At 41.4% G+C, this 11088-nt stretch overlaps 1 long non-coding RNA gene across 2 annotated transcripts; it reads left to right on the forward strand.

Moving 5' to 3' along the window:
- Window positions 1–734: 734 nt before the first annotated feature.
- LOC140734049 (uncharacterized) lies at window positions 735–6045 on the forward strand. Of its 2 annotated transcripts, none has more exons than XR_012100451.1 (3): window positions 735–1223; window positions 2096–2186; window positions 5727–6045. It is a non-coding gene; the product is annotated as an uncharacterized lncRNA (long non-coding RNA). The 2 variants fall into 2 exon arrangements; XR_012100452.1 differs by lacking the exon at window positions 735–1223 and adding an exon at window positions 1445–1576.
- Window positions 6046–11088: the final 5043 nt, after the last annotated feature.

Below are 11088 nucleotides of genomic sequence, written 5' to 3' on the forward strand. Positions count from 1 at the left end.
AGGTGCAAAGGGACTTGGGAGTCCTTGGACAGGATAGGGGCAGTTTTGAGCCCCTATCTTAGAAAGGATGTGCTGAAACTGGAGGGGGTTCAAAGGGGATTCATGAAGATGATTCCAAGATTGAATGGCCTGTCATGTGAAGAGCGTTCGATGGCTCTTGGCTTGTATTCACAAGAATTCAGAAGAATGAGGGGTGAGCTCATTGAAGCCTATCAAATGATAAAAGACCTAGATAGAGTAGATGTGGAGAGGATGTTTCCTATGGTGAGCATGTCTAAGATTAGAGGACACAACCTCAGAATAGAGGGTGTCTTTTTAGAACAGAAATGAGGAGGAATTTGTTTAGCCAGAGACTGCTGAATCTGTGAAATTCTTTCCACAGGCAGCTGTGGATTCCAAGTCTTTATCTACATTTAAGGCAGAGGTTGATAGGTTCTTGATTGGTCAGGGCGTGAAGGGGTACAGAGAGAAGGCAGGAGATTGTGGCTAAGGGGAAAATTAGATCAGCCATGATGAAATTGTGGAGCAGATTCGATGGGCTAAATGGCCCAATTCTGTTCCTATACCTTATGGTTTTATAATAATTAAAAACTATAAATTACAATAAAATATATATATATATAAAATTAAAAAGAAGTAAGTCATACAAAAAGAGAGGGGGAGAAAAAGAAAAAATAGTGAGATAATGTACATGGGATCATTGTCCATTCAGAAATCTGATGGAAGAAGAGAAGAAGCTGTTCCTGAAATGTTGAGAGTGTGTCTTCATGCTTCTGTATCTCTGTGATGATAGCAATGAGAAGAGGGCTTCATGGAGGGTGCCCTTAATGACGGATGCCACGATTTTGAGGCATCGCCTTTTGAAGATGTCCTTGATGTTGAGGAGGCTAATGTCTAGGATGGAACTGGTTGAGTTAAAACTTTCTGATCCTGTGAAGTGGACCTTCCACATCAGACAGTGATGCAACCAGTTAGCATGCTCTCCATGGTTCAGCTGTAAAAATTTGCGAGTCTTTGGTGACATATCATGTCTCTCAGAGGGCGATGGATTTAGACCACAAGATCTTTCTATACATCAGTGCTGTTATGGGTCTTGCCATTAACAACATACTTTTTCCTCCCATTAGTGGTAGATGTTACATCATCATAAAAAGGAAACTTTTCAAAACTAGACTCTAAAATGCTTGGAATTTTTTGAGTTCAGGACAGACAGAACAAAAAAGGTAAATCTCTACTGTGGTAAAAGTTAAATGGTTAAATTTAATTATTTTTAAAAATATGTTCAGAGAATGACTTAATGTTATTCTGTTGAAACCAATTACTTTTACTTTATTGCTGAATTCAACTCCACTTTTGCTTTTAATTAAAATATCAGGCATGTAATAACATGGCACAAATTGAAAATTATGCTGAGTAACGCAATAAATGGTGGAGGAACTCAGCAGGTCTGGTGGCAGCTGTGGAGGAGAATAAACAGTTGATGTTTCAGTCTCAGGCTCTTCATCAGTACTGGAAAGGAAGGAGGAAGAAGCCAGAATAAAAAGGTGGCAGGAGGGGAAAGAATACAAGCTGGCAGGTAATTGGAAAAGTCAGCTGAGGGGAAGGTTGATTGGTGGTGGGGTGGGGGTGGGGAATGAAGTAAGAAGCTGGGAACTGATAGGTGGAAGAGGTTGAAGAAGAAGGAATCTGACAGGAGGGGGTTGTGGACCAGGGGAGAAAGGGAAGGAAGAGGTGCTCCAGAGAAAGATGATGGGCAGTTGAGGAGAAGAAAAGAGCTAAGAGGGCAGCTGGAGTGTGGAATGGAAAAAGAGAAAAGTGGGAGGGGAAGTAATTGAAGTTCATGCCGTCAGGTTGGGGCTCCCCAAAAGTAATATGAGGTTTTATGTGGTGTTTACATTTGTGGCACTGATGCATAAAAGTACAGATACTCATTAATCCTCAGTGTCTCTTGTAGCTTTGATAATGTGATAAAAATGTAACATAAGAAAATGTTCACTCAGAGTTCCGATTCAATTAAGTTGAAATTTAACTGTGTTCTGAATGTGGGATGATTTGTGACACCCAAAGTAATTGTTACCTTGATTTTTTACGACAGGACCACTGGATTCCCAAGTGGAGATGAAGTTCTTAAAAGTTTTGATGGGCTCTGATAGATTCTGAATGTTACGAGGTTGTATAAGGTATTGGTGAGGCTGAATTTGGAGTATTGTGTGCAGTTTTGGTCACCTAATTACAGGAAGGATATTGATAGATGTATATAAAATTATGATGGGTATAGATAGAGTGAATGCAAGCAGGCTTTTTCCACTGAGGATAGGGGAGGAAAAAAACCAGAGGACATGGGTTAAGGGTAAAGGGGGCAAAGTTTAAAGGGAACATTAGGGGAGGCTTCTTCACACAGAGAGTGGTGGGAGTGTGGAATGAGCTGCCAGATGAAGTGGATAAAATGCAGGCTCACTCTTAACATTTTAAGAAAAATTTGGATATCTACATGGATGAGAGGGGTATGGAGGGATATGGTCCAGGTGCAGGTCAGTGGGACTAGGCAGAAAAATGGTTTGGCACAGCCAAGAAGGGCTGAAGGGCCTGTTTCTGTGCTGTAATGTTCTATGGTTCTCTGATTATTGAGAATGGAGTGATAGAATTTAGAAAAGCATTCAGTCTTAGGGCTGAGAGGAGCAGAATTTCTTCACTCATGGTTTGTGAGTCTTTGGGATGGTTCTTGAGAATGTGTTGGTGAGCTTACTTGGTGAACTGCAGACCAAGTGATTCCACTGTGCAGTTAGGATAGATGTTCCAGCATTTAGACCCAGACTCCATGAGGTCAAATGTCCATGGGCGTTGGGTTAACAACTGCAGTCAATGATGAGCTGTAATTGAACTGAAAGTTAGATTTCACTTGTGAAGTGTCACAAACCCTGGGTTAGTGATAATTGACGATAAGACCATAAAATATACAAGCAGAATTCGGCTATTTGGCCCATCAAGTCTGTTTTACCATTCAGTCAAGGCTGCCGTATTATTCCTTTCAACCTCAATCTCTCCATAACCTTTGTCATCCTTACTAATCAAGAACCTATCAACCTCCATTTTAAATATATCCAATGAATTGGCCTCCACAGTCAGCTGTTGCAATGAATTCCACAGAAGCACCACCCTCTGGTTAAAGAAATTACTCCACATCTCTGTTATGAAGGGACATCCTTCTATTCTGAGGGTGTGTCCTCTGATCCTAAACTTACGCACTTTTGGAAGCATCCTCTGTATGTCCACTTTATCTAGATAGCAATATTTGATAGATATCAATGTGATTCCCCCTCATTCATTTAAACTGCAATGAGGTCAAGCCCAGAGCCAACAAATGCTCCTCTTGGACAATGTTTGCTACATTTAGCAAAAGTGCTTGTCCCACTATCATTGCTTGGCCATGATTATAAAACAATTTCCAGCATCCACATAGCTTGTTGCCTGTTATCAAACGGTGATGAACACTTAATTAAGGAGCTTCACTCCTTCCTTATTCTGCCTCCTGAGTTGCTGTGGTCTTACTTGTCCAGAAACTTCTCAGTATTCAGCTGTCCAGTTGCACTGAGCCATCTCACTGGGGTCTGGAAATGGAGGGTCCTTGCCAGTGCAAAAGATAGGAAATTCCATGCTTCCAGAGATTCATGTCTCCAGTGATCAGGTTCTTAGCAACTGAGTAATCAGGGAATGATTTCACTGATCTCAACACAGTTGAAAACAAAAAAAAAAACAGAGAGAAAATCTGATCACGAAATTGTACATTCTAGCCTGAGGTGGGATAATAGACAATAGACAATAGACAATAGGTGCAGAAGTAGACCATTCAGCCCTTTGAGCCTGTACCGCCATTCTGAGATCATGGCTGATCATCTACTATCAATACCCAGTTCCTGCCTTGTCCCCATATCCTTTGATTCCCTTATCCATAAGATACCTATCTAGCTCCTTCTTGAAAGCATCCAGAGAATTGGCCTCCACTGCCTTCGAGGCAGTGCATTCCAGACCCCCACACCTCCCTGGGAGAAGAAGTTTTTCCTTAACTCTGTCCGAAATGACCTACTCCTTATTCTCAAACCATGCCCTCTGGTACTGGACTCTCCCAGCATCTGGAACATATTTCCTGCCTCTATCTTGAACAATCCCTTAATAATCTTATAAGTTGCAATCTGATCCCCTCTCAATCTCCTTAGTTCCAGCATGTACAAGCCCAGTCTCTCTAACCTCTCTGCGTAAGACAGCCCAGACATCCCAGGAATTAACCTCGTGAATCTACACTGCACTTCCTCTATAGCCAGGATGTCCTTCCTTAACCCTGGAGACCAAAACTGTACACAATACTCCAGGTGTGGTCTCACCAGGGCCCTGTACAAATGCAAAAGGATTTCCTTGCTCTTGTACTCAATTCCCTTTGTAATAAAGGCCAACATTCCATTAGCCTTCTTCACAGCCTGCTGCACTTGCTCATTCACCTTCAGTGACTGATGAACAAGGACTCCTAGATCTCTAATCTAGAGGAACTTGGTTGAGCACAGTCAGGCTATTCAGCTTTTGTTTGTATTATATTCCTGTCTAATCATTCCAATCATAAGTACACAAAGGTAGTAGAAAGGAAAGAAAAAACAGAATACAGAATATAGTTGGACACAAAAACAAAGAGCAACTGTAATCCTGAAATTCAACTGACCCCAGGTCTCCAATCATAGGACTCATTTACCTCTGAACTCTGACCCCAGGACTGGCTGACCTGGCTCTCATTCTTGGGGTGCTGCAGACCTCAGACGCTAGACCACCATCCTTGAGAACTCCAACTTCGGAGTGCTCCTATCTGTGACCTCCGCTTCCTTCCCCTAACCCTTCTTTTATATCCCCTGAATTCTCACTCCCCTTATCCCTATTGCTACCCCTAATGTGGCCCCATGCTGTCCTCAAAAACTAATCCTATGATCCTATAAAACTATGTCTGAGCCATACACCCAAGGCCAAAGTATATTCTTAAAAAGCAAGGTGAATGGTCAATTGAATTTGGAGTTGTGGTTCTAACCAATAATGCATGGTCTTTTTGCATAGTAGACTAGAGGGTCCAAATGACTAACTTAGTTTTAAATATGAATGAATGTTTTAAAAAAATGCTCAGTAATGTGAGCAGTCATATAGCTTTGATTGAACTCTGATCTGAACAGACTTAAGTTAAAATTAATTTTGCAAGCAACTAATACAGAAACTATCAATACGTACTGCATAAGCCATGACAGCTGACCTAAACCAATTTAGATTGGTAATAGATTACAGTGGAGATGAAAATGGCAGAGCCAAGTGTCAGCTTCTCAGATCAGCCAAGGGCATAGGAGTTGCAAATATATATTCCACCAGCTGCAAGGTGATTTTCATTTTCAATTTATTTTCAATTAAAAAAAACTTTCTTCAAGCAAAAGTCTTCATCTTAAATGTAGTGTGTTCAATATTCTCGACAAAATGGAAAAGCTATTCATCAAAGAGAAGGGCAGTTTTCAAAGAAAATGCCGACCAATATTTTTATAAAGTTTAAACTTGGATGATTTCCTTTAAATGGAAAATAATGCAAAATGAAATTAAAATCCAGAACTGAAAAAGGCCAAACCCCAAATCTGTCAGAAAGTCAGAGTGAAGATTAAGATATTACTCTCTCTGTAGATGCTATCTGAAGTGTTTCCTGATTTCTGCAGATGTTCGTACCATGGAGAGTATTCTGACTGGCTACATCTCTGCCTGGTATGGAGGTTCCAAAGCTCAGGATTGGACAGTTGTATATTCAGCTCTCTTCGTCAGGGGCGCTATCGATGACATCTTCAAAAGGCAATGTCTCAAGAATGTGGCAAACATTATTAAGGACACTGATCATCTAGAACATGACCTCTTCTCATTAAAACCATCAGGGAGGTGGTACTGGAGCTTGAAGACACGTACTCAACATTTTAAGAACAGCTTCTTCCCTTCTGCCATCAGATTTATGAACCCATCAACACTACCTCATTTTTTGTTCTCTTTTTGCACTAATTTAATTAATATATATGTACCTTTCTTATTGTAATTTATAATGTTTTTATGTATTACAAAATACTGCTGCTTCAAAACCACAAATTCCACATGCTAGTACTAATAAAACAGATTCTGACATCCTCTGCGAATTGTGACCATCGATTGCATTTCGGTAAATGACCATATGAGTGTAATTACCTGGTGTATTGTGAGCAGTTTTTTAAAATTTTAATTTATTTCAACGACACAGTGAAGCACACCACCCCAACAAACACTGACAAACCCAATTAACCCTAATCTAATTACGAAACAATTTACCCTGAACAATGAATCTACCTGATATGTCTTTGAACTGTGGGAGGTAACCTGAGCTCCCGGGGAAACTCCCACATTCCACGGTGAGGACGTACAGAGACCCTTACAAAATGGCACCTGAATTGAACTCTGAACTTCAGAAAGCTCAGAGCTGCAATAGCATCGAGCTAACCGCTACGCTACCGTAGTGCCACCTCACCTCCTATCTAAGAAAGGATGTGCTGGCATTGGAGAGAGTCCAGAGGAATTTCATAATAATTACTCCAGAAATTAAAGGGTAAAGTTTGAGGAGTGTTTGATGGCTCTGGGTCTGTAATCTCTGGAGTTTAGAAGAATGAGGGGGGGATCTCTTTGAAACCTATTGACTATTAATAGAGTGGTCATGGAGAGGATGTTTCCTCTAGTGTGGGAAGTCTAGGATTATAGGTCACAGCATCAGATTACAAGGACATCTCTTTATAACAAAAATGAGGAGAAATTGCTTTAGCTAGAAGCTGGTGAATCTGTGGAATTCATTGCTACAAACAGCCACGGAAGCCAATTCATTGGGTATATTTAAAGAGAAGGGTGATAGGTTCTTGATTAGTGAGAGTGTCAGAGGTTACAAAGAGAAAGCAGGAGAATGGAGTAGAGAACAATAATAAATCAGCCATGGTTGAATGGTAGTACAGGCCTGATAGGACAAATGGCCTAATTCTGCTCTTATGTCTTATTGTCTTATGGTTTTATAATCTGTATCTCCACCCAAACTGATTCTAATTCAACAATACACCATTATTTGCTGAGCCAAGATTACCTCTTACAATTGCATGAATGTCATCCCTTAAGGATGAAGAATCTGCAATGAACTTTATTCACCACATACATTTATATGTATTCAGAATTTGCAACAAAAAACAACATTCAAACATTATAAGGAACAAAGAATCATATAAAAACAAATTCACAGGTTAATGTATTAATATGGAATAAAACGAGTATAAGTACATTAATGCCATTATGTATTCACAATGTAATCAGCGTTATAAAAATTGCTTTAAAGTGTTAACAGTGCAGTGACTGAGGTAATAGATAGAACAGGGTGGGGGTGGATAATTAGAATGGTTGATCAGATTAACTGCCTGGGGGAGGAAACTTTAAAGATGATTTGAAGATCCGGAATCCTGCAGTGATGGTATACTGCAGACAATGGCCTTTCTGCTGTCCTGAGAGTTTTCCGTAGTTTTTGTATATTATGAGAAGATACTTCAACAAACAAGACAGTAATGGCTAACGTGACAATGCTCTCTGTGATACAGAATTATACCAGTATGTTCTGGCAAAGATGGATTCTGACCAACTTCCACAAGCCTTTCTGTAACAAAGGAGATATGGTTCTCCCACCGGAGGTCCTGAATGTTAAAACAGTGCTAACTATAAAGTTCAATTATGAGTGCATGGCAAGGACCCATTTTTGCACTCATTAATAGTGCTAAACCCACCTTTTTTTCCTTTATTACTGTTGTTTCTGAATATTTAGTTCCCAGTTTTGGTTACTGAAAAAACTGCATTTCTGTAATGAGTTAGATGATATCCACTGCTAAGTACTTGGTATTTCATTTACAATTTTGCAGATGGAACAACAACATCAATAATTGCTTACTTACTTAATTAAGCCTGTCACCCCTACTGGGCCACAGGCCGCTGACAGCAGCTCCCCAGAGTCCTCTGTACTGGGCCAGACTTCCAAGTTGACCCCAGGAGTATCCCATCTTCAAACATCCCCTCCCAGGGGTGAGGTTTTTGGAGCTATTGTTGGCATTTCTGTAGCACTGTGTTTTTATGGGATGAAATTGCTAGCTGCATGCCTAATACCCTCCCAGGGGTGAGGTCTTTGGAACTTCTGATGGTGTTTCTGTCATTCTGGAGTTTTATGGGATTTTTACAGTTTGTGTCTTTCTTTTTATGGGAAGACATTGATAGTCCCATGCCTAACTCTTCTGACAACCCACAATTGTCTAGACTATAACATTTCTCACCCTGCCTCCTGTAAAAATGACATTTCTTTTTCTCATTTCTTTTGGCTCCACTGCAGTTTCTCCTAGGACGAAGCTTTACTTTCCACAACTTCACTTCTTCAAAGACCGTGCTTTCCCTTCCTCCACCATTGATGTGGCTCTCACATGCACATGCCAGACATCTCTGCTCACCCCATCTTCCCACCACCTTAATAGGGATAGAGTTCCTCTTGTCCTTACCTACCACCTATGAGCTTCTGCATCCAACACATCATTCTTCACAACTTCTGCCATCTTCAACAGGATCCTACCACTAAACACATCTTACCTCTTCCCCATTCTAATCTTTCCATGGGAATCACACCCTCCATGATTTCTTGGTCCATTCCTCTTTCCCCATTACTCTCCCTCTCAGCACTTTTCCCTGCAAGTGACAGAAGTGCTACACCTGCCGGTTCACTTTTCTCACCTGTATTCAGGGCCCCAGGCAGTCCTTCCAGGTGAGGCAACATCTCACCTGTGAACCTGTTGGGGTCTTCTACTCTATCTGGTTCTCCCGATGTGGCGAGACCCAGTGTAGATTGGGGGGCCACTTTGTTGAGCACTTCCACATCCACAAAAAGTGGATTTCCCAGTGGCCAACCATTCTAATTCTGTTCTCCATTGCTGTTCTGACATATTGGTCCTTGGCCTCCTCTTCTGCCATGATGAGGCCACTCTCAGGTTGGAGGAGCAAGAATTCATATTACGCCTAGGTAGCCTCCAGCCTGATGACCTGAACATTAATTTCTCGACGTTATGGTACTTTTCCCTCTCCCAATTCCCACTTCTTCAGCTCCCCATTCTGGCCTCTTACCTCTTCTCCTCACCCATTATTACCTCTCCTTGGTGTCCCTTGTCCTTCTCCTATGGTCCACTCTCCTCTCCTAACAGGCCCTTACTCTTTCCACCTATCACCTCCCAGCTTCTTACCCACCCAGTTAGCTTCACCTATCACCTTCCAGCTTGTTCTCCTTCCCTTAAACCCACCTTCTTATTCTGGCATCTCGCCTCTTCCTTTCCAGTCCTGATGAAGCATCTTTACTAAAACATTTCTACAGATGCTACCTGACTTATTGACTTACTCCAGCATTTTGTGTGTGTTGCTCTGGATTTCCAGCATATGCAGAATGTCTTGTGATCACAGCTGACAATCACTATTTTTTACTTCAGAAGATTTGTAATGGCATTCAGCAAGATGAGACATCAGACGTCCGAGTCAGTGAGACCTGGGCTGAAGTGAGGTGGTCAGAGGCATGAAAGTGGCCTGTACTGGGATTGGAGGCCCAAGGTTGAAAGGTCAAGAGATCAAGGAGTCCCAATCCACCCCCACAACATCACTGGCCTTACGAATGAGTTTGTTGATTCTGTTGGTGTCTGCTACCCTCAGCCTGCTGCCCCAACACCCAACAGCAAACATGATAGCACTGGCCACCACAGACTCGTAGAACATCCTCAGCATCATCCAGCAGATGTTAAAGGACCTCAGTCTCCTCAGGAAGTAGAGACGGCTCTGACCCTTCTTGTAGACAGCCTCAGTGTTCTTCGACCAGTCCAGTTTATTGTCAATTTGTATCCCCAGGTATTTTTAATCCTCCACCATGTCCACACTGACCCCTTGGATGGAAACAGGATACGGTGTAGGAACAGGTATTTTTTGCTGTTGTGTCTGTCTTTCTGTATGTGGGCTGCTTGTTGTCCTGCTGAATACCTTGGGCATGTTATGTTGGTGCTAGAAACATGACGACATTGCGGGCTGCCTTCAGCACATTCTCCGAGTGTGTTGGTTGTTAATGTAAATGATGCACTTCACTGTATGTTTTGATATATATACTAATAAATAATAATTAAAATATATAGATAGAGAGAGAGAGAGAGAGACAGACAGACAGACAGAGAGCACTCTAGGGTGCTTAAGACTTTTGCACAGTATTGTAGTAATTTTATGTATTGCACTGTACTGCTGCTGTGAAAAAATAACATATTTCATTACATTTGTCAGTGATGTTAAACATGATTTTGATTTGACACAATGACTCTAAAGCACCATGATACCACGACTCAATGACACCATGACACTGTGACTCTTCTAGAATAATGGAATATCTCCCAGTGCACTGATGGCCATGAGAATGACCTGATTCTGAATCAACATACCTGATCCTATTGGGGAGTGAGAGTGGGAAGGGGGCAGGGAGATGGGAATCATGGTTGAGAAAAAGGGAAGGGAGAAGGAAGGAAGCAGGAAGCACCAGAGATACATTATGTAACGATCAATAAACCAATTGTTTGGAATCAAATGATCTTGCCTGGTGTCTCAGGATTGTGTGTCTGCATCTGCATTACTTCCTGCCCTGGCACTCTTTCTCTGCCACCTGCCCCATGCCCCTCCCATAGCATTTGACCCTTGTCATTCCTAACATCCTTCGCTCCTGCCAGATTTTCAAACTGGCTGTCTGCTCCATGTTGACAAATACAATACTGAGCAAAGGCTTTAGGCACCCTAGCTGTACATATATGCTTAATAATTTGCATAGTACTGTAGTCTAATATAATTTAATATTATTGATCATTACAAGAAGGGTATTTTTTTCTTTGTATATCTCAATGATATGATTAATCAACAACAATAATGGAGTTTCTTAATGGCACTAGGACTCTACAACATCATGATACTGTGATTCTACATAAATAATTG

This window comes from Hemitrygon akajei, chromosome 10, assembly GCF_048418815.1.
Source record: "Hemitrygon akajei chromosome 10, sHemAka1.3, whole genome shotgun sequence".
NCBI lineage: Eukaryota > Metazoa > Chordata > Chondrichthyes > Myliobatiformes > Dasyatidae > Hemitrygon > Hemitrygon akajei.